At 47.0% G+C, this 22,521-nt stretch overlaps 1 protein-coding gene across 1 annotated transcript in view; it reads right to left on the bottom strand.

Annotated features, from left to right (window-relative positions):
- CDH1 (cadherin 1) overlaps positions 1-22,521 on the bottom strand; it is a 71,883-nt gene that overhangs the window by 47,494 nt on the left and 1,868 nt on the right. The window lies entirely within an intron of this gene.

Here is a 22,521-nt window from a genome sequence, read left to right as displayed (position 1 = left end):
ATGGGATCCCAGTTTTTTGGTGGTACAGCCAAAAAAATAAAATGAGACTTTCCTATGCAAAACCTTATAGTACAGCTTCAAGTTTGACTAACTCAAATTCACAAAATGTTTTTCGAGTGCCGTGTTCAAGGGTCAATGCCCAACTCTGTGTGTATCAGACGTCATACAAGCACTGAGATAGTCATGTTTAGGAAATGGAGATCACAATTATGCAAAATAGCAGAATTATGTGAACCGCGCTTGCTACCTGCCATTGTATTAAAAGAAATGGAATCAGATAGCTCTACTGGGGGACTTTTTTACTTTCACTGCTAAATAACCCCTCTTTGTGGTCTGTGGAAGACACAAGAAGAGTGGAAAGGGGAATGTTTAGCTAAGGAGAGAGGCCAAGTATCAGAAGTGAGACCTCTGGAAAATCCTCACATCTGAGATGATACAGTCTTGAACTTGAGGTCTAATTTCAGGATCTATTGAATCATAACCCTTTGTTCCTTTTGAAAGCAACATGCTGACACCGTCAGCTCTGTTTACCCTTAGAAGTCTCAGATCCGGAAATGCCAGCTAAGCTGTATTACAGGGGAGGGAAATATAGTAGGTCTTTTAAAATTACAAATTACAAGTTCGTAAAATTAAAACTACAAACTTGAAGTCCATATATGGCTGTGTATACGTGGGTAGAGCTTACACGAAACTCGTGTGCTTATAAACACAAAACAGAAACTTCCAGCCCACCCCTCCTAGCGTCCAACAGATGCTTCAAGTTCTGCCACAAAGTGGGGGAATCAAAGGAGGCTAGCAGGCTCTGGTTGGAAGGCAAGAAGCCATCTTTCTTCTCTCATTGCCTGCTGTGTACATAGGGGCGGCTATGATCACTGAAGCCAATGCTTTAAATGGCTAGAGTGTAAGAGTCTATAAATAAGAGACATTCTTGAGATTCTTGGGGATATTTGAATCTGGGGCAGATGGTTAGATGATGCTGTAAATTTTCTTTGTTGTGATAATGGTTCAAAATGAGAGCGCCCTTACTCTTGGACAATGCAGGCTGAAGTATTTAGTGGTGAAATGTCTGTAATATACTTTCAAGTGGCTCACAAAGCAACCATTCACACAGATAGAGCCAACAAGAGTGTATTGGTTATAAAATGAAGGTATTCAGGTGTTCGCGGTATTTTCTCTCAACTTTTATGTATTTTTAATGTTTTTAATAATTAAAAGTTCTGGGGGTGGGGGAAGATTCTAAAATAAGAATTAACCAAATTAACTGAAAATGCATTCAGGACTGACCGATATTCAGCTGTCAGTTTTCACTGACACAGATACGCCAATGCTCCAAATATTGAAAGAGCCGCCTTTCAGTTGGTGAAGAGCCTCTGCCCTGAGCCTCCTGGGGGTTGCCCCCATCTCCAGGTAGTGGGCTTCCCCCATCCTCCAGCTGATGCTCAGGACCCTGGCACCTGCTTGACTACCAAACTGCAGGCATTCCCTTTGATCAAAGGGTCCATGCTGCACGGGTCATCATTAAACATTTCAAAACATCAGTTCTGCATCATCTCAACTACTGGCCATTCATCACAGACCATGCCCTCCTTGGGGTTCCAGAATTCTCTCCTCCTGGCCAACCCTGTCCACACGACTTGCTTTCCGGGAATGCGAATGGGAGAGCCCTATGGCACAGAGGTTAAAGGGTATGATGGACCACAGTGTAAGTCCCAGCCCTGCCACCTCTCAGATACATAACCCTGTGGCCAGTCACTTAAATTTGCCAAAACTCAGTTTACCTCACTGCAAAAGAGAACTCACTAACAGTCAGTTATTCTCTAATGCTGGCTTTGAAAATGAGATGTTTTTCTCAGCATGAATGATAGGGAACAATTTGAGCATAACTCAAAGTTTCAAATTTGTTCATGTTGTGTGATTTTGTCTGAGAGAAGCCCTAGGTGAACGTGGAAAGGTATACTCGGCGCAAGTGTAGGAATGAATAAAACACGCATCTTTCAGTTACCTCAGTTCCTGGCGCGGTATGTGCCACACCCATTCCATCTGGGGTTACAACTTTCCACTTCCTTCCAGACTATCCACCTTCCACAGTAACTCATAGGCTACAACCCTTCAGAGTTACTCCCATAAGCAAACTGTTTTTCAAGTATCACAATGAAGTTTCTGAGTGTCCGGCCCCTAGCCATTTACTTCCCCATAAACCTTGGTTTTTATTGGGCAGTTCTGCAAAGCGTGGTGATTAGGAAGGCCTCCGTCACCTTACTGCAGAGCTGACTGAGGTTTCCGCCTCCCAGAGCCTGGTGAGGTGTATACAAGACTTACACAGGCAGAGGGTAGCCCAGTGCTGGGCATGCTGTAAGCGCTTAGTCAATGCTGGTCTCTTGCTCTGAATGCAGACAGAGCCTGGTGTATGAAATGTGCTCAGTAAACCTTTCCTTGAAAGGTCTGTGGCTCACTAATCTTAGTGGATTAATTAAAGAGGTTTATCCTTCTCTCCCAAGAGGTTCCCTGGTGGGTCAGACGGTAAAGCGTCTGCCTACAATGCGGGAGACCCGGGTTCAATCCCTGGGTTGGGAAGATCTCCTGGAGAAGGAAATGGCAACCCACTCCAGTATTCTTGCCTGGAAAATTCAATGGACAGAGAAGCCTGGTAGTCTACAGTCCATGGGGTCGCAAAGAGTCGGACATGACTGAGCAATTTCACTTTTACTTTCATCCTTCTCTCCCAAGAGGTTGGGAGGGGCAGCAGTTGTCAAACTGTAAATTTGAGCTGATGGAGCCCTGACCTTCACGACTGGCCTGAGGATAAGAGCTGCGACTATGTGTCTCTTTTGTGCAAAGAGTCCAGGACTGTTGACCACAGGGCTATATGGGGCCAATTTTGAGACAAGGAGCCTAGACTCTGAGTACCATATTCAGGGCCCCAGTAAAGTATTAAGTGGTTGGTAGAGTATTAAGTGGTTAAGAGCCCAGGTGAGAGGTCATATGACCTGAGTTCAATATGAACTTTACCCTTATCAACTATGCCACCTCAGGCCCGTAATGTCACCTCCTGCCTCCCACTCTCCCAAGTACAGCAGAGAGGTTGACGGTTCCTATTTCCTGAGGAGGTGAGATGTCAAGTCCTTAGCACAGTGACAGACCCAGCAGGAAAGTTCAATGCACAGTAGCTACTACTTAAAAGCTAGGGAAAAAAAAAAAATTAGAGGCTACCAGAAACAGAGTTGGGGCAGGAAGCTGAAGGAATGAACAAGCAGCAAGGGGAGGTGTGAGCTAGCTGGAATTGAAAAGGCAGGATACTGTGGGCAGGAACTCATTGCTATCGGCCATCCAACCCTAAATCCCTTCTGACACGGAGCCCACACTCAGCTAAGCCACGCTCACTGAACAAACCTAATGGCCTTGGGCTCCGGATGGTAATTTCCAAAAGAAACAGACAGAGAGCCTCCTCTGGCTGAGGGCAAAGGTTCCCCGACTAGCCAGAAGGATGCATCAGCCGCAGGGACTGGTTCGCAGCACTTCATCTGGGTGGAAGCTGACGCAGAGACATTCCTCTGCCCTTCAGAAGAGACCGTCCAGACCAAAGACAAGCTCTGGCCTCCTCCTGCCCCTCCAGTGTCGTCGGTCACCTGTGACCCTCTCGTGTCCACCTCCAGCTCACTGAGCCCTCTGGCCTCAGAAGCTTGGTCCTTGGGGCTTCCTTTTCTGGGGATTCTCTTCCTACAGTTCTTTCCACAGGGTCCTCCTTCCCGACATTACAAACCACACACACTTCCCTGTAGCCACATGCCTGACCCACTCAGCTACAGTGGACCCCTCCCCACCCAGTCTCTCCCTTCCCCATTTTTCCACTTTATTTCCTCATAGATAGATGGAAATCGGCTATGGAAACCCACTCCCTGAAATCCTATTCATTTACATGCTAATGTCCACTTACACACTAGAACTGAACTTCCTGAAGGCAGAGGCCTGGTGTGTCCCCTCTGCAGTAGCCGTGTACCTGGACCAGTACCTGGCACACACAGGCCCTGAATACACATGGACTGACTGAGGCGGGTGTGGAGATAGTTATTTACCCATAAATAGTAGAGGGCTGGGTTCTATGCATGGGGTGGTGGGGGGAGAGGGGATAAAAAGAGACCCAAGCCCTGACCTCAAGCCCCACGGGAAGGATGCGGTCAGCAGGGGCCTAGCCAGGAGTGATGCCAGGGGAAGCAGGCGCTTTGTAGAGGAGGAGGCAGAGGGAGTGCCACCCTGGGGCACACACCTGGTGGTGGCAGGCAAGGTTCTCAGGCTAGCAGGTAGGAAGCTTGGCCATCTAGGCCAGAGAAGGGCTGGACCACTCGGCTCCCAGGAGCCTTTCCATCTCTGAAACTGTGATTCTTGGGCAGAGGCAAAGAAAACCAAATAGTGATGAAGATAGGACATTGAACTGATTGGGAGGAAAGGTCTCCAAGACGAACTATTACCTAAAAAAGCCAGGTGCACAAAAGACTCCTGACAGGAACCCAGAAGCAGCCAACAGGTGTTCAGTAGGTACAGCATCGCAAGATCACGGTGTTGAATTACCCACATGTACACACATCTCTGTCTACAAAACACTTACATAGGCCTCTATCTGTAGTTACTGACAGAGATCATATCTGTAATAAATACAGAAATGAGAGATGTAAGACCTACTATGTGGACTTGCCTGGTAGCTCAGTCAGTAAAGAATCTGCCTGCAATGCAGGAGACCCAGGTTCGATCCCTGGGTCAGGAATCCCCTAGAGAAGGTAAGGGCAACCCACTCCCAGTATTCTTGCCTGAAAAATCCCAGACAGAGGATGCTGGCGGGCTAGTCCATGGGGCTGCAGGAGTCAGAAACGACTGAAGTCAGAAGTGACTAAACCACAACCACCACTATGTGTGTGATAGTATTCTGAGCCTTAAAAGTACAACAAAGGATAAAACAGACCACGTCTCAGGACTTCCCTGGTGCGCCAGTGGCTGAGATTTTGCGCTCTCAATGCAGGGGGCCTGGGTCCGATCCCTGGTTGGGGAATTAGATCCCACATGTCACAACTACAAGTTAGTATGCTGCAACTGAAAGATCTTGTGTGGCACAGTAAGACCGGATGCAGCCTAATTAATTAAAAAAAAAAAAAACACCAGATTAAGTCTCATCTTTAAGGGACTTACATACTAAGAAAAGGAGACCAGGAAATGATGTACAATATTAAGTTAAACAGTAACCAAGACCATGGGGGGAAACACACACACAGGGAAAGGCGGTGCAGCGATGGGAGATGACGTGCACTATTCCACAAGATGGGCTCTGGTGAGGGTGAACCTGGAACAGAGACCTGAATGACCTGAATGAAGTAGGAAGAGGGGCCCAGGGATCCCTGGGGGAAGGAGGGGGGTCCCAGACTCAGGAAACAGCAGGCACTGTGGCTGGAGGCAGCAGAGTGCTGGGGAATGATAGCCTTAGTAAAGTCTCCACCATTGCATATTACTGCTTTAACAGGCATTTATATATCACCACCTATAAGGTATAGTAACAGAAACCTTCTCCAAAATGTTCCCTGCAATGTTATCTAGGTAGTGATGCTATGTACACTTCTTCCCTTCTTAGCTATCTACATTGTCTAATGTTTCCCCACAGCAAACACGTACTAGTTGAGTAATGAAGACAACTACAATATAAGAGGTATAAGGAAGATAAGGGAAGTATAAGAGGTACTGCCAGGATTTCAGGCAGGCTCAAGCTCTTTGGAACAGCCAGATTCCCAGCTAAAGCACTGATTTGTGCTTAATGCACAGAAACCCAATCACGCAACTAATCTTATTTTGCTCTGTGTTTTGACTGGTAGGAAGCTCAGAGTCAAATTAGTGGTCTGGTTTTAGCTGGGACAGAGGCTCTGTGGCAAGCATTTGGCTACTCAACTCTCCTCACTTTTATCTTTATTTTTCCTTAATCCATTTCTGATTCCTATCTGAGACACATGCATTATATACACATCTTTATAATTCTTCATTGGAATGAGGTGAGAATGAACAAAGTGAAGAAAGAGACCAACAGAGGCCAGAGGTTCTTAAAGAATTCTTGAAAGGGAATTCCCTGACAGTCCGGTAGTTAGGGCTGCGCTTTCACTGCCAAGGGCTGGGATTCAATTCCTGGTCAGGGAATTAAGATCCTGCAAGGGGACTTCCCTAGTGGCCCAGAGGCTTAGACTTTGTGCTCCCAATGTAGGGGGCCCGGGTTCGATTCCTGGTCATGGAACTAGATCCCATATGCCTCAACTAAAGATCCAGCATGTGCAACTAAGACCCAAAACAGCCAAAAAAAAAAAAAAAAAAAGATCCTGCAAGCTTCAGCATGGTCAAAAAATAATAAAATAATAATAAAATGATTCTTCTAAAGCAGAAGAAGTAGTCTTAAACAAGGAATTGTTTCACGAAGATTTAGCATCATGGGAAAGAGAACCCCCCTTCTCTGGGGGGTCCTAACTTGACCATCATTGACCATTGCCTAAAATGGAAAAGAGAGGATCCAGTTCACCAGCTTCTCTCATGAAGAGGATAAGACTGCCTTGAAAAGTGAAAGTGAAAGTCACTCAGTCATGTCCAACTCTTTGTGATCCCATGGACTGCATAGTCCATGGAATTCTCCAGGCCAGAATCCTGGAGTGGGTAGCTTATCCCTTCTCCAGTGAATCTTCCCGACCCAGGAATTGAACCAGGGTGTCCTGCACTGCAGGTGGATTCTTTACCAGCTGAGACTTAAGGCCTTCTAAGTAGCAGATCTCTGCGTCTCAGTGGACCCCAAGCTAAATGAACCTCATTGAGCCTCATTTCCTCATCCACAAATAGCTACGAGTCTAGAACCTACTACTCCCTCAAGAGTGGTGGGGAAAATTATATAATGCTCTGCAAAGGTTCAGGGCACTGCCCAGCAAATAGTAAGAGCTCTATCAATTCTAATAATAAAAGTATTATATTTTACCATTATCAATAATAGTAAAAATCAGTACTATTTCTGAGTGCCCAGTGAATGCCTGACACTCTGTAGTCCCATTTTGCAGATCATCAGTTCTGCTCATCCACCAAATGGGAATAGGGTTGGTATGAAAAATACATAATACCAAGTTTGTATGAAGAACTGAAGGGTTCTTAATAATGCCCTTTAATTATGTGATTCAGACATTGAGGTAGATTAGCTGAGAAAAGGCACAGGATATAAGGAGAAACCAAATCCAATTACGACAGGGAACTTTCCCATGAGAGAAAAGTCAATCTTTAAAAACTGTCAATATCTAAAAGTCATGACATGTCCAGAAATATTGGGCTGGTCAAAAAGTTCATTCTGTAACATCTTACTTATTAAAAAAAAGAAAGACAGAAAAGGAGATGAATCATATGTTTTAGGGAAAGCCTGTTCAATAGCAAGCAAAGGCAACCCAATAGTCCTCAGGTTCACGATCAATTGTGCTCTCCAAAATAAAAATATCTGAAACATCTTACAGTCTCCGGATCTATTATCACATTCCACACGGATTAATCATAAACCACTCCTTCCTACCCCCCCCCCTAGAAAAAATAGAAAAGCAACCTTACTCCCTGTCCACAGTAAGGAAAGTCCCTAAAACTATTTCTTGGCCCAACCTAAACCTGAAACTTCAGCTTCCTTATCTCCACATTGGATCTGTTTTCTGCTCCACTTGAGTTTCATGCAGGCTTCGCCAGGATAGCAACAGGGCTTGCGAGGCATTTTAATATTGGGCTGGGCGACTTATAAATTAAAGAGCTGTATTTGTAGGCTCATAAGTGACACCTTGGTCCAAAACTAAATAAGTTAACTTGTCAAGTCATCCATCAGTCTGAGCTATCTGGGCTGCCCTCCCTGCTCCAGCAGCCTGGATGGCTAAGATATTGGATAAAGCAGATGCCCAGTGACTATCCAAATGGAAGAATGAATAATGGGTGGATGGCAGGATGGCTGGATGGATAGATGATAAGGAGGGAGGGAGGAGCCCCTTGGCCATCCAAGCTCTCCTCTCCAAATACACTGAAATTCTTCCTCCAATGCTTTTGCTGTTTGTCAGATGACTTACATATTTTGTTCCTATTTGCTTTTCCAAGAACACTAGGGGAGTTTGTAGCCCTCAACCTTAACTTCGTCCCTGCCTCAATGGACCTGGAACTGGTTCCCACCTCAGACTGATTGTTCCGCGGACAGCCAAGGCGTGACCACCTATTTGGGGGAAACTTGAGTGCCTCAGAATATGATAAAAGCTATGGACCCTCTGAGCCAAAAACTGCACGCACGCACATTCATCTTGTCTACAGCTTTGGGAGGGTTCATAGACCCTGCCCCCTTCACCGCCACCACCGCCACCAAGAATCATTTGGAGAGTGTGTTAAAGGGGAAAAAAATCCCCTCAAGTCCCCTTAGCCCTCTTGACTCTATCTCTGGAGGGAAGGACCCACTGAGTCTATACCTTTAAGTCTTCCCACAGAGCCTGACTCTAGTTCAGGTCTGAAGTGCCATCCTCCAGAGCAAGCACTGAGTGGGGCTTATTTAAAAATGCAGATTCCTAGATCCCACCCAGATTTATAAACTGGCATCTCTGAGGGGGTGAGACCCAGCAGCCAGCATTTTTAATTAGTTCCACAGGTGGTTCTGAAGCAGATAAAGACTGAGACCTGTTTCCCAGAATAAAGGGTTTAACACTTTTGGGCTGAAAGCCTGTAAACAATTGCTAATTAATGCATCAGCATTTCAAAAGGTAGAGCCTGGGTGACCACATTCCAAGGAGTGAGGAAGGGGAGCGAGAGACACCCACCTTGAATGACCACATCAGCCCACCCCTCCCCCTGCCCACCCATTCCCAGTTCCCCTGAGTCCCTCCCACACAGACACCCACAAACCTCTTCCAGTTCCGTCTCCCCTCCTCCATTTCCCTCACGCTCCCAGCCACTTCCTCAACTGCCCAGACACCCCAAGTAATGCCCACTGTTCCTTCTCTCACCCCCACCTCTGAGTTGTGCAATGGGAAGGGGCCTGGGACCCACAGCAAAATTACAGGTGCAACCACCCCATCAAGACTCCTCTCCCACCCACCCTGCTCACTCAGGTTTTCCAGGTGTGTAACAACCACCTTTTGACACTCTACTCACTGTTTGTTGTCCCCCTCCTTCACTTCTAGAATGGACAATCGGCACAGTAGGCAGATTTTTCACCTGTGACCTATGTCTTCCCAAGGCCTGGTCTGAATGCCCAGCACAGGGCAGGCGCAACAGATCACAAACTTGAGTTGAAATTTTGGGTTCAGTCCCTGGCTGATGCTAAGCAAACACTCAAAAGAGCAGTGGCGATCAGATCACCCTAACTTCCCTTCCATGTAAAAAGCATGAATTGAACACTTTCAATTGAGCTGCTTTTAACAACTGATTTATCTTTAGGAAGCAAACAGCCATGGAGGGAGGGGAGAATGAAACTTTTTTAAAAATTCCATTATTGTTTAAAAGGATGACCACAGGGATTACATCTAAGCTCAGCTGAAAGTGGGTTTTTTTAGTTTGTTTTTCAGAAGATCAAAATCCAATGGAAAAGATAAGAGACCTAGGAATTTGGCTTCCTCATCCACATTATAATTCACTACCCCCAATCCCTAGGGACCCTACACCCTCATTCTCCACAGCAAATGGGCCCTTCAGAGGATTACTTATGGTCAACTACATTCTAGGCGCCATGCTGAGGACATGTCTCAAGGCACACAGCCTGGTGGGTGGGGAGGAAGGAGAACCCAGGGGATCTGAACCTGAGAAGGTATTGGGGAGACAGGGGGATGTCCTGACTCACGACTTGAGAGCAGAAGATCAGGGATGGCTTCCTGGAGGAAGTAACCACTGAGCTGGCCCTGAGAGAGGAGTTAGTCAGGCAGGGAGCACAGGAAAAGTGCGCTGGTAGAGGCGTGGAGAACCCAGATACCCTGGGAGGGACCCGTGGGCCACATCAATGAGAAGCAAGGGAGAGCTCAGCTCCAGAGCCTGGGCGGTCAGAGGGCAAGGTCCGAGCTACAATCACCAGCCTAGTCCTCCCTGAGGACTATCCCAGGGCCCAGAATAGAGCTTGGTGGGTGGGGGGGGTGGGGGGGTGGGTAGTGAGAAGACAGAGCTGGCAGGATGTGGGGACTGGATCTGGACTGCAGTGGAGAGACACAAGGCCCCCTCCCATCACCCCTGCCCCGATCCCTGGAATCTTCACTCACAGGGCTCTGGAGTCTCCCACTCTGCCCCAGTCCTCCACTTGCCACTCCGAGGGTCTGGAACACACTTACCCACATATCCTGATCCTTCACGTCTCTGGGTCTTTGCTCAAAGGACCCCTTCCATGAGGTTCTTCTCAGACCACCCACCACTTCTCAGCAACTGCTCACTCATTCTTAAATACCCTAAACATTTCACATATGTATTATGTGTCTTGCTTGTTCCCATTGACGCACTAGAATACAAACTCCACACAGAAAGAGATTCCTATGTTTCTGGTTCTCTGCTGTATCCTCAGTCCTAGATCAGTGCGTAGCACATAAGAGCTACCATTATTTATTCAATGAATGAAAGAAACAAATGAATGAATAGAACAGGTGTGCCATTTGAGTGAATGATGAATAGAACAGGTGTGCCATTTGCTGAGAAGGGAAGCAAGGTTGGGTACAGTAGTGGATTTCGGATAATCATTTGGAGTGGCTGAGGGACAGACAGGTAGACCATGCTGGCCTGAGGGGCCACATGGATGGTGGGGCTCATTTCTGGTTCTCTGAGGCCGCTCCAGATGGCCTCAGAGGAGCCTGGGACTGAGTCAGTCCAGTGGCCCCAGGGCAGACAGACGGAGGAGAACCTGCTGCTCCTGTTTCCCGGGTTCACCCAGCCTGCCCAGGTCTCTGCCCACAGGGCCCCACCCAGCCAGCCAGCAGCAGCGCTGTTATATAGTCCTTTCATGGCCTTTGTCAGCCAGAGGCCAGGCCGGAAGAGCTGTGGAGGACACTGTGCTCCTGGTAGCCCCCCACCCTCCTGCTGGGGCTCCAGGACAGGAAGCTCAGTTTCACCTTGGCTACCTGAGTCACCACCCAAACATCCCTTGTGTCATATCCTGGCCCCCAGAGTCTGCATGAGAGGTCCCTCCCCTCCACCCTCCCTTGGCCAACAACAGACACGCCACTGCCTCCTCCCCCCTCGCCTTCCTGCTCACATGCCACCCAACACCCCAGACTTGCCTCCCCCTGCAGAAGCTCCGCCAGCTCCTCCAGCCCCTCCAGCCCACACAGGTCTTCCCCTACCTGAGCTGTGAATGCGCCCATTGTCTGATAACTTGGCATCTCAGCATTTTGATGCTCTTCACCTCATTTCCACAGCTGTGTCTCATCGCCTGCCTCCAAACCCCCAGGGACAGGAGAAACTTTGTGACTAACACAGAGCACACAGTAGGCACTCAAACACTGTACTGAGGGGACTTGGTTGGCTTCTGTGGTACTAAAAACACCTTCCTGAGGTTAGAATAAGAGGAAAAAGCTTCATAGACTCATGGTCACATCTTACGTAGCCATTTGCAGAAAACTTCAGTTTTTTAAAAACCCACAAATGCAGGCACATGTGTCCTGTAAGTGATTAGAAAAATGTCTGGGAGGACGCACGCCAAATCGCTATGTCAGCCACTTGAGAAGGGGGGGTGGGGGGGTTTGAATTTTCTCTTACAGATTATTTAGGTTTCCTTGAATGGTTTATTTAAGCTTTATAGTGGAGAATTTCAAACATATCCCTAAGCAGAGAAAATAGAAAGATGAGCCCCATGTACTGAGTGCCCAGCACCAACAACTAACTGCATGGTGGTCTTATTACATCCACACTCCATCTCAGACCCCTTATCTTTCCAACCATAAATAATACATCGCTGGTTATCTCCAAGGAGTCAAGAACTGTAGACAGACAACTAGCCCTTGAACAGGCACTGTGTCAAGAGTCTCTTAGATCTGGGAGGTCAGGAAGCCAAGTGACAAGGCGATGTAGCTCTCCTCATCCTCAGTTCTTCTATCTGGCTCCTTCGCTCTTTACATTTTTCTTTTTTTTTTTTTTTACCCCCTTGACACAAGGCTAAAGTGGAAACATCTAATAATAAAAACTCAGTACTTGAAAGAGTGTTTGCTGTGTGCCAGGCACTGAAAGTACTTTATGTCCGTTAACTCATTGAATCTTCATAGCAGTCCCATGAGGTAGGAACTACAATTGTATCCCCTTTTTACAGGTAAGGGAACTGAGGCACAAAAAGGTTAAGTAACTTGCCAAGGACACAAGGCAAGAGTTGAATCAGGATATGAACCCAGGCAAACCTGTTTCTCATTCCACCCTCCCCAATTCATCTTCACTCTCGGAGGCTCACGGAGGCTGACTCCTTCATCTCACAGGTTAAAAGAGAAATAAACGCTGAAGATGAAAGCCACAACCTTGATATCAAATCTCTGTTGAAACTAAGAGTCAAGCCTCACACCTGCTAAGTGATGTAAGTTTTCTAAGCTGAACAGCCTCCCCAGGTATTTAATTCCCAAAGTCTTAAGTACTCCCATGGCTTAGGCGAGAAGATTAGCAGAGGGAAGATAAAAGAAAAGAAACCATAACTGAATTCCAAAGTGCAAAGAAAAATCAGCACAATTTACACAGAAGTTTCAAAACCAAAGACTCTGAGAAGCTCTGAAATATCCATCTGCGAGGCACAGACGAGCATTTCTTTAGAAAGGCAGACTTGGAAGGCAAAAGGTACAGGAAGCATACCCACAAATTCTCATTTCTCTATAAAGTTTAGTCATGATGACAGGCCCAGGAGGTGGAGTGGGAATGAAATCAACCACGTGACCCTCCCCAGCAGCTGTTGAACCCAGTCATTCCCGCAAGGCCGTGGGCTCCTTGTTAAGAATGCAGAGATCTGGGGCCAGTATCTCCCGGGATTTATGAGTAAGAGCCAGCACCAAGAGTACCTGTGGCCATGAGAGGTGATGTCAGGGAGTTGATTCAGTCTCTGATACAATAACCTCACCGGGAGAGGCCTCTCGATGGCCGTGATTCAGGGCCCTGCCCCACCTGTCAATAGGGCTCAGGTTCTTAGACCAAGCTGACTCAAGGGGTGACGTTCTGTATGGAAAAGCCACAGCTTTTCCACAAACAAGTTGGTCAACTCATTCCCTCTTCAAGACTCCCACACAGTTGTGCTGAAGAATTTGTGGGGGAGGAAGTCTGCTGTCTGAAAACCCTTCGTATGAAACCCGGCTTCATTCTAACTGTCAGGTCCTGGCCCCCTCTGGCCATGAGGAAAAAACTATATGTGGAGACACAATCCTCTCGGGCCACACACCAACATGGGAAGGGGGGCGGGTAGCATGAAAAGAAAACTGGATCCTGGTTTTTGTGGTGACAATTAGTTCTCAGGATTATTCTTCTAGAAAAATGCCTGCCCGGAGTATGGTCATTACCTGGCACCAATGTGGCCTTAAAGAATGTGGGGAGGGACTCTCCTTGTGGTCCAGTGGTTGATTCCCCATTTCCACTGCAAGGGGCGAGGGTTTTAATCAGGGAACTAAGCTCTCTCATGCTGCCCAGCCAAAAAAAAAGAAAGAAAGAATGTGCAAAGTCCCACTCTCTCAAGAAACAGCCCAATTCTAATTACATATTCAGCGTCTCACTTCTTCAGGTCTTTACACTAATGTCTTTCTTTTTAGTGAAGACCTCCCTCAAATCCCCCCACCCCAGCACGCCCAATTCTTATCACCCTTCCTGCAGTATTTTCTTTCCCTTCCATAGATCAAGACCCAACTGCCTCCCCCAGCCTCCTCCAATGAGAAGGGAAGGAAATCCACGAGGACAGGGATTGTCTGTTGTCCTCTGCTAGATCCCCAAGAACAGGACACGACTGAGCAACTGAACAGCAAGCTCCCCAGTGTGGAGCACAGTGCTAGGTAAGTGCCCAACGTGAACTTGTTCCATGGACAAAGGAATGCCTCAGCCATCCCAAGGGATGTCTCCGAGTCATTCAGAGCAGGAACTATCCATCGCCTTCACTTGGCTGCTCACAGACCATCGGCTTAGTTGGCTTTTCCTGCTGTGAAGAGTGCAGACTTTGGAATCCAACAGCCGCTGAACAAGCAGCCGCTTAGGGCCTGTCACTTATCACTGGCTTTGTGAGGTGTAAGGAAGAGACAGCACTGGGGAAGAGCACGTACTTCCCATACAGAGTTATGATAACAAGTCTTATGTCATAAGAAGAAAGGATTATTGTCTTAGTTTTCCGCATCCTCCAGTTCTCTACCAGCTCCCTCCAGGCTCCTGTGCATTGCCAAGAACTGGAAGAACGGAAACTGAGTCCTGAAGAATTCATGGGCCTGAAGGATACCTAGGAAGGTGCTGGGTGTATCTGGAAGCCCTGCTCAAGGAAGGTGTCACCCAGACAATAGGAAGCCAAACAGATGGCTCTGGAGGGCTCAGATCTCTTGTTTAGATTTTGATCAGGTGCTTCTTTACACCAAGAAGTGTGGGGAAGAAATGGCTCATCTGACCTTTCCACTCTAGTCTGCAAGCTGTTTTGTGACAAGACAATGAGGTAAGGTTACACCAGGGATGTGCAGGGCTCAGAGAAACTGGGGAGTGCCAAGCGGAGACACAGGCCCTGAGAACATCCTCTTCTCCTTGTGTCCCTTCTGTGACTGATACTGAGAAAATTTCCTCTTTTCTTTAAAATAAAAAGCACAATAATACCTGAAACTAATATATGTCAATTGTATCTCAATTTGTTTGGAAAAAGGCACCACAGTGGGATAACTTCTAAAAGCAAAAGATATGTACAGACCTATATGTACACTCTGAAACCTCATTCATTCATTCAACAAATAGTTACTGACACCAAATATGTGTCAGGAACAATTCCAGGTGCAATACCAATACAGCCTGTGAACTCAACAAGACAAAAAGCCCCTGGCCTCAGGGAGCTCTTGTTCTAGTGGCAGGAGACTAATGGTAGACAGGAGAAATAAGTGAAATATTCGTTAGATGGTGAAAAGCAATACAGAGGAAAATGAAGCAAAGAAGGGAGAAAGGGTTACCGCCTCAAACACGGGGTTCAAGAAAGGCCTCATTGAGAGGGTTACATTTGAGCAGAGACTTGAAAACATAAAGGAGTGAGCCATGCAGCTGGCTGCTGATGACAGACAGTGCAAAGGCCCTGAGGCATAAGCGTGCCTGCTGTGTCTAAGTACAGTCCGGGGTGGGGCAGGGGGTGGGGGTAAGGGAGGCAGATTGTGGAATGCTTGTAAATTCGAGAAAATTCACCCTGTGTAAAAATGGGAAACCATTGGCAGATATTGAACAGGAGTGATGGTCTCTAACTGAAATTTTAAAAGCCATTGCTCTGACTGCTGAGTGGAGAAAAGGCTGTGTTGGGGGGAAAAAAAGAGAGAGAAGACTGTGTTGGGGGAGGGGCAGAGGAAGCAGGGAGACCAGAGGGGAGGCTGTTGCAATATCGATGTGAAGATGCTGGGGGGAAAAAACAGTCTTTTGGGAAAACTCTCCTGGGAACAGAGGAGATGCTTCGGTGTATCTGAGTGCCAAACCACAAAAACAGGTGTTCCTCTTAGCCTTCAACTTGCCCAGGTATCGTAAATCTGAAGGGCTTCCAGCCTGTTACATGCTCCTCTAATTACAAAGCCCACTAATGATCATCTAGACCTTGGCCAATTATCCCACAGGATCCTGTGCTGGCCACCATTTATGGTTTTCCTCAGGGGGAACAGGTTCAACTCTTCAGGCGGGTCCCAGGCGGTCCCAGCAGTGACACCTGAGCTCCCAGGGACCCAGGCACGTGTTCCCTCTCCCTGGTGTGGACAGATCCACAGCCAGACCTCTGCCTGGCTCTCGCACCTTGAGTTGGTCCCGGGTTAGAACATGAGTTTGTTTAGGACACTTTCCCTCCCAACCCGCCTGGAATGCCAGTATAATTGCACTTTCAGAGACCCAGCAAGTCAAAAAGACAGAAAGGGGAAAAAAAGTGCAGTTCACCTAACATTTTTAGGAATGAAAGTCAAAAGGGAGAGGCTGAAAATGGCTCAGAGGCAGAAAGACAAAAGAGGTCCTCAAAAAAACAGGCTGAATTCTAGCATCACAACTAAAAGTAGTGAAATGCAAAAGGTGTAAAGACCTGTTTTTCAAAGGGGAGAAGGAATTCGCCTCAAAAAGGTGAATTAGCAGGCTTCCCTGGTGGTCCAGGGGTTAAGAGTCCCTCTTGCAATGCAGGGGACTCGGTCCGAAACCACTAGAACTATGAAGCTACTAGTTTCTACTAGTGAACTACTGGAGCCCATGCGCCTGGAGCCCAAGCTCAGCAAGAGCAGTCACCGCAAGGAGAAAGAAGCCCGAGCACCACAACGAAAAGCAGCCACCACCTTCTGAAATTAGAAACCCCGCACATGGCAGTGCAGACCCAGGGCAACCAAAAACAAAAAAACGATTTTTTTTAAGGTGAGTCAGTTTCACTGGAGATGCAGTGTGGCGACAGGGCGGTCGAGGGGCGTGGGAAAGGGCACAGGTTTCAGAAGATAAAAGTCCAGCCCTGCCACTACCTGGCTGGGTGAGGCGACATGCTGTCCAACTTCTGAGTCTGCAGGCAGTAACAACACTTCCTGCCTTGGGCCACCGGGAGAATTAGCTCAGCTGTCAGGTCTGTGAGGACCCCACTTTTGCAGGTCCCACTCCTAATACTGGTTAGAAACAAACACTCGTATTTTATTTGTTGGCCGCCTCCAGATAAATGCCCTCTGCACAGCCCTTCCATCATGTTCTCCTCCAGCGTGTGGGGTCCCTGTAACACCTTGGCACCTACTGACGCGAGATTAAGGCAGAAGGAGCACTGCCCTATACAAATTCCCATTTATACTGGCGCCTGCTGTTCTCTCAGCCTCCAGACCTGAAATTCCCAAATGCCTCCAAGATGATGCCACTTCTGGGTCTTTAGAAACTAACACTCTCCTAACCAAGAATTAATTTTCCTTCTCCAACTTGCTGCTCTTTCCTCTCTCTTCCCAGCAAAGGACCACCGTCTCATTCACCAAGGTCCAGGGGTATAACTGACTGCTGCTCCAATCCTCTGAATACTTTCCCACACCAATGAATATTTTCTCCAGTAAATGGGAATAGCCACTGGTGGGGGGTGGGGAGTCTCAGAGAATTTCTGGAATCTCCCTGAAGACCCCCAGCACTGGGTGCACAGTGGGGAGAGGTTGGTATACTGGCTACTTCCCAGAGCCCCCCCATCTCCATCCCATGGGCTCTACAAATCACCCCTAGAGGTCTCCTTCACTGGCATGGCAGAAAGATCAGTCTTACCCTTCTGGATCAAGGGTGCCCTTGGATCCCTGGACAACAGATGCCCACACCCTGGCTGCCACTGGGTATTCACTCATCAGACATTCAGGATCAAGCCACTGGAGTCATCTGGGGTGATGAGTCAGGTAGACTTTTGGGGAGCTTTTTAAAACACCCTGTCAGAACTGCCCCTTTCAGAGACTGTAGCTCAGTGAACCTGCAGGAGATTTTTGAGGTAATCTGATGCTTAGCCAGGGTCTCAGGGGCTGGAGCATAGCATTTTTTGAAACCCAGGAAAAGACAGGCACCCTTAAGCCACGTGTATTATGCAATATGTTTCAAAACCAAGCAAAGGCTGCCAGGTTCAAGGTTATCCTCATTTTCTGGCCCCTCCCCTGATCCAATTGTTCCCTGCCCACTGACCCCCTCCCCCCCAATTCTGAACAATATTTATGGGCAGGTCCACAGGCAAGCCCACCTCAGCCCCCCCTCCCACCCCCCAGCACACTGCACAGCAGCAAGAAAATACTGCAACATTTCCTTTCCTAGCAAAGAGCACTTTGGTCTAGTCACTGTTTGCTGTTTGCAGAGCAGTGTTTGCTTTAACACAGAAACAGGGAGAGTGAGGAAACTGGTTTGGCTGGTTTGCTGCGTGGGAGAGCACACAGGGAGACGTTTGGACCAAAGGTAAAACAAGGGAGTCTCTCAAACAGAAGGCACCAAATAGTCCAGGGGCCTTAATGAGTCACCTTTATGGGCACCTGATACACAAGATGACAGGCGAACTATTACGCCCATTTAACAGAAAGGGAATCTAAGGTTTAGAAAGTCCTGGGCCAACGTCTCAGCTGCCAAGGGATTCCTGATTCCATCTAGGCAGTCTGACTCAAGAACCTTCTGAATCTTCTTGGGCCTTGAGAGGTGGGGGAGTGGAGGATTGAGGTTGATATGAGGAAGGAAAGGGAAGAGGAAATACAACAGAAAGAGGGGGCTTAAAATGCTCTGAACAGTAACAAGTAAAAGCTAAAGTATATAAAAGGAAAACTTTAATTAGTAACAGAGAAAAGGAGAGAGCGGGGAGGGAGAAGAAGAGAGACAACACAATTTTTTTTTTTAATGGACCAAAGACCAAAAAAAATTTTTTTTAATGTCTAATAACTGCCCTTCCATTTTCAGAATCAGGTTTGAGGTACCCTATATCCCTACACACACTTATCACTATACCCCAGCCTCAAGAGCCACTGGCTGGGCATGAAGCCCTCACAAGCATCTTATAGAAAGTTCTAACAGACCCCATTCTCCCTGACAATTACAATCAAAACCAGAGGCTAGCCCCAGGCCACAGTTTGAGATGAGAAAAATAAACCAAGGGGTGAGAGGTAATGAACATTCATTCATTCATTTGTTCAAAATAATATGAATGCATACTCTGTCCTTAAGAAATATGAGCCATTTAATGACTCTTCCCTGTTTCCTTACATCCTTCTTACTTTATGTTCAACCCACATCAGCTTTATTCATAACTGTAATCCAAGATCCAGCCCAATGCTGACACTCAATCTGTGCTCAACTCACCTTTGTTGGGCAGAGAATCCAAGTGAAGAAACAAATATGCAAATTTAATTCTCACAACAATTCTGTTTGAGTATTATTGCCCTCTCGCCCCCCAGTTTTACAGATGAGGAAACAGGTTCATAGAAGTAACATGATTTCCCCAAGGTCACACAGCTAGACTAGTCAAAGCTATGGTTTTTCCAGTAGTCATGAGATTCTTCAGGCTGAGCGATGAAGAATTGATGCTTTTAAACTGTGGTGTTGGAGAAGACTCTTAAAAGTCCCTTGGACTGCCTGAATATTCATTGGAAGGACTGATGCTAAAGCTGAAACTCCAATACTTTAGCCACTTGATGCGAAGAACTGACTCACTGGAAAAGACCCTGATGCTGGGAAAGATTGAAGGCAGGAGAAGGGGACAATAGGATGAGATGGTTGGATCGCATCACCCACTCGGCAGGAGTTTGAGTAAGCTCCGGGAGTTGGTGATGGACAGGGAAGACTGGCGTGCTACAGTCCATGGGGTCGCAAAGAGTTGGACATGACTGAGCAACTGAACTGAACACAGCTAGTAGCGGAAATTCAAGTCTGGTCTTTGAACTCCTGGAACTATCCTAATCAGCCCCAGCCCAACCGCCTCCTTGAAAGCCTACAGCCCTGAATGGAGATGGGGGTGGAGACAGAGTGGAAACCCAGGAAGTCTGATTGTGATGATTGCCTCTAAGGGATTTTTGGGTTTTGGCAGCTTCTGGGAGATGTGAGAGCTGATTATTTCAGCATCTGGTATACTGAGGCTGGAAGGAGCATTCCAGAAAAAGGTTCACCCAATAAAAAGCCCCAAAAAGCAAACAGGGATTTCCCTAGCAGAGGGGAAAGGCAGTTCTAGTGGCCAGTAGAGAAGCAGCGGCCACCAGTCTTCCTTAGGTGGCCTTCCTCAGGTCTTTTCTGCCACTTCTCATGAGACACAAAGGCAAGGGCAGGATGATGGTCCATTAATCTCCTTCCCCAGGGTCTGGGCACCAATCCTCGTCACAGAGCCAGTAAGGGGAAGTGACGTCCAGGAGTTTGAGAGGCGGGGAAGTGGGGGGTCTTATGATGTAAGGTAACCCCAAGCAGGCTTCCATATTTGCTTTTTAAAGCCTGGTTTAACTAGGGGGCCTGCATACTATTTCCATCACCTTTCAGCACATCTTTTAGAAGGAGGGGGAAATGGGTGTATTTAACCCGCACAGGTGGGTGCCTGTGAGCAAGGGCCATCCATCAAACAGTCAGAGCTCAAATGCAAAATATAAGCCCTGTTTGCCGAAAGCCAGGTGGTGGAGGAAGTGAAGCAAAGAAACCATCAGTTTGAAAGGCTGCCTGGTTTTTGTTTTTTTTTTTAACACCACCCCTCAATCAACTCAAAGCTGAGTGCACTAAGATAATACTCCTGAGACCCGAAACTAAGGCCTGGGTTTCGCAAACAAGTTTGTATTTAAAAAAAAAAGAAAAGGAAACTAATCGGAAACTCTAAAGACGAATTTACAGTTGTGCTTTTGGTGTTTTTTGTTTGTTTGTTTGAACGTTCTCCATTCTAAAACCTGGAGAGAAACCAAAGTAATAAATACAAAGCTGAGTGAGATGGCGGGGTTCAGCCATTTCACAGGGCACAGGACCCAGAAAACTACACCCCAAGACCCCCTGAGTTTGGTCAGAACCCTATTTCTGACATTCTTCAGCCACCTGTGGACATAACATCAGTCTCCTCGTTCTCACATTCGCATGCAGCAAATTTCCCACAGGGCCAATGTTTAAACCTGGCACTAATAATATCCCAAGCCTCCATCTTCCTGGACTGTCCAAAGGAAATGAGGCTGCCTCCCTAAATCATGGTTGCCTTCTTAAAATCACAAAGCCAGTTCCCTGAAGTTGCATGTTTTTACCAGAAGGGCACTTTCATCCTGGGGCAAGTCCACAATGGGTTGGAAAGAGACCTTAAACGTCAGGAAATCTGTTGAGTGGGGCTAGGTGTGTGTGTTTCTGCATGTGTGTGCTCAGTTATGTCTCACCCTTTGGACTATAGCCCACCAGGCTCCTCTGTCCATGGAATTTTTCAGGCGAGAATACTGGAGCAGGTTGCCATTTGCCCCTCCAGATGATCTTCCCCACCCAGGGATTGAACTCAGGTCCCCTACATTGGCACATTGATTTCTTACTGCTGAGCCACCAGGTGTATAGACATAAAGGGAACTGGAACCAACATCATTAGCACCAGTATACCAGAGGCTGCTTCTCTCATCAACACCACCAGCTACAGGCTCCTTCCACCTCCCACCGGGTCTGGTCCACCTCCATCACCACCAGCCCCCATCAGGGTCCAGGTCTATCACCACCTCTGCTCTCCAGGGCATACAGCAAGGAGGACTTCACAATGCATACGAGTTCCCCAAATACACTTTCTTTTTTTTTTTTTTTTTGAGATTGAGATGAGGAAGGAATGGGAGAAAGGCCAGCTGTTGATCCCTGAGCAGAGTATGGAGATGCCTTATGAGGCAATTCCAGTTTCCTCATCTCAAAACATAAATAACAATGGTGCCCACCATCATAAGGTTCAATGAGGTGAAATACACGTGATACAACTGCCCCAGAGTCTGGCTCAAAAGTGAACAGGTGTGGCTATTAATAATAATAATAATATTTGTATTATTATCATGTAATAATATTATCATGTAACAATAATAATATCATGTCAGATATAAGAACTTGGTGGTGGGGGTAGGGGATAAAAACTAGACTAGCTCACCTCTGGTGTTACCAGATGTCTTGGTGAAAGAAAACAAAGTGACCAATACTTGTGTTGCAATACCCCACACACAGATGTACACACAGTTTCTAAACTCTGCCCTGAATTCAAGGTTCAGTCAACTTTGCCTCCTCCCAGAAGCCAGTCTCTGCTCCCCACTGATACCCATCCCCGGCCACCACACTGCCACCTACGTGCCCATAGACCACAGTGTCCTCTAAGCAGGTCCTGGGACATTTTGGGACATTTCTCATCAACCTGCTGGAATGGGAAATACCAAGGGCAAGGGTGGGGTATTCCTTTAAGTCCTCAATCACTCCTGGGGTCCAGCAGGGCCCAGCAGAACATCAATCTGACATGGGCCAAGAAATGGGGGACTCACTGCAAAATCAAGCAGACAACACTTCATTTTTTCCTTTTTGACCCAATAGAAAGCTCCACACAACACAGACGGGCCTCAGAAAAACAAATATGTTTAATCAATCAAACTGCAGTTTGTCTATTAAAAAAAAAAAAAATTGCCTACTGTTGGAACAATTTCCAAAGTTCCAAAAAAATCTTATAGCATGATTGCTGCATTTTTCACGTGACCAAACACTGGAAGAATAAACAGTGAACTCCCTTAGGGGTATTGTGGGTGAGTCTTCCTTTCAAAAAATGTTTCTTTTATTGTTATGATACTCGTCCAATCAACTAAATCAAGAGGGAGGAGAAAGCCCTTTGGTAGAAAATAAGCACCTGGAGATCAGTGAAACCAGAAGAGAAACCAACCTTTCCTTGCTCTCACTCCCGGGCAAAGTGAAACA

This window comes from Ovis aries, chromosome 14 (assembly GCF_016772045.2).
Source record: "Ovis aries strain OAR_USU_Benz2616 breed Rambouillet chromosome 14, ARS-UI_Ramb_v3.0, whole genome shotgun sequence".
Taxonomy (NCBI): Eukaryota; Metazoa; Chordata; class Mammalia; order Artiodactyla; family Bovidae; genus Ovis; species Ovis aries.
The sequence above is the reverse complement of the archived record's forward strand: the minus strand, read 5'-3'. Positions and strand labels throughout refer to the sequence as shown.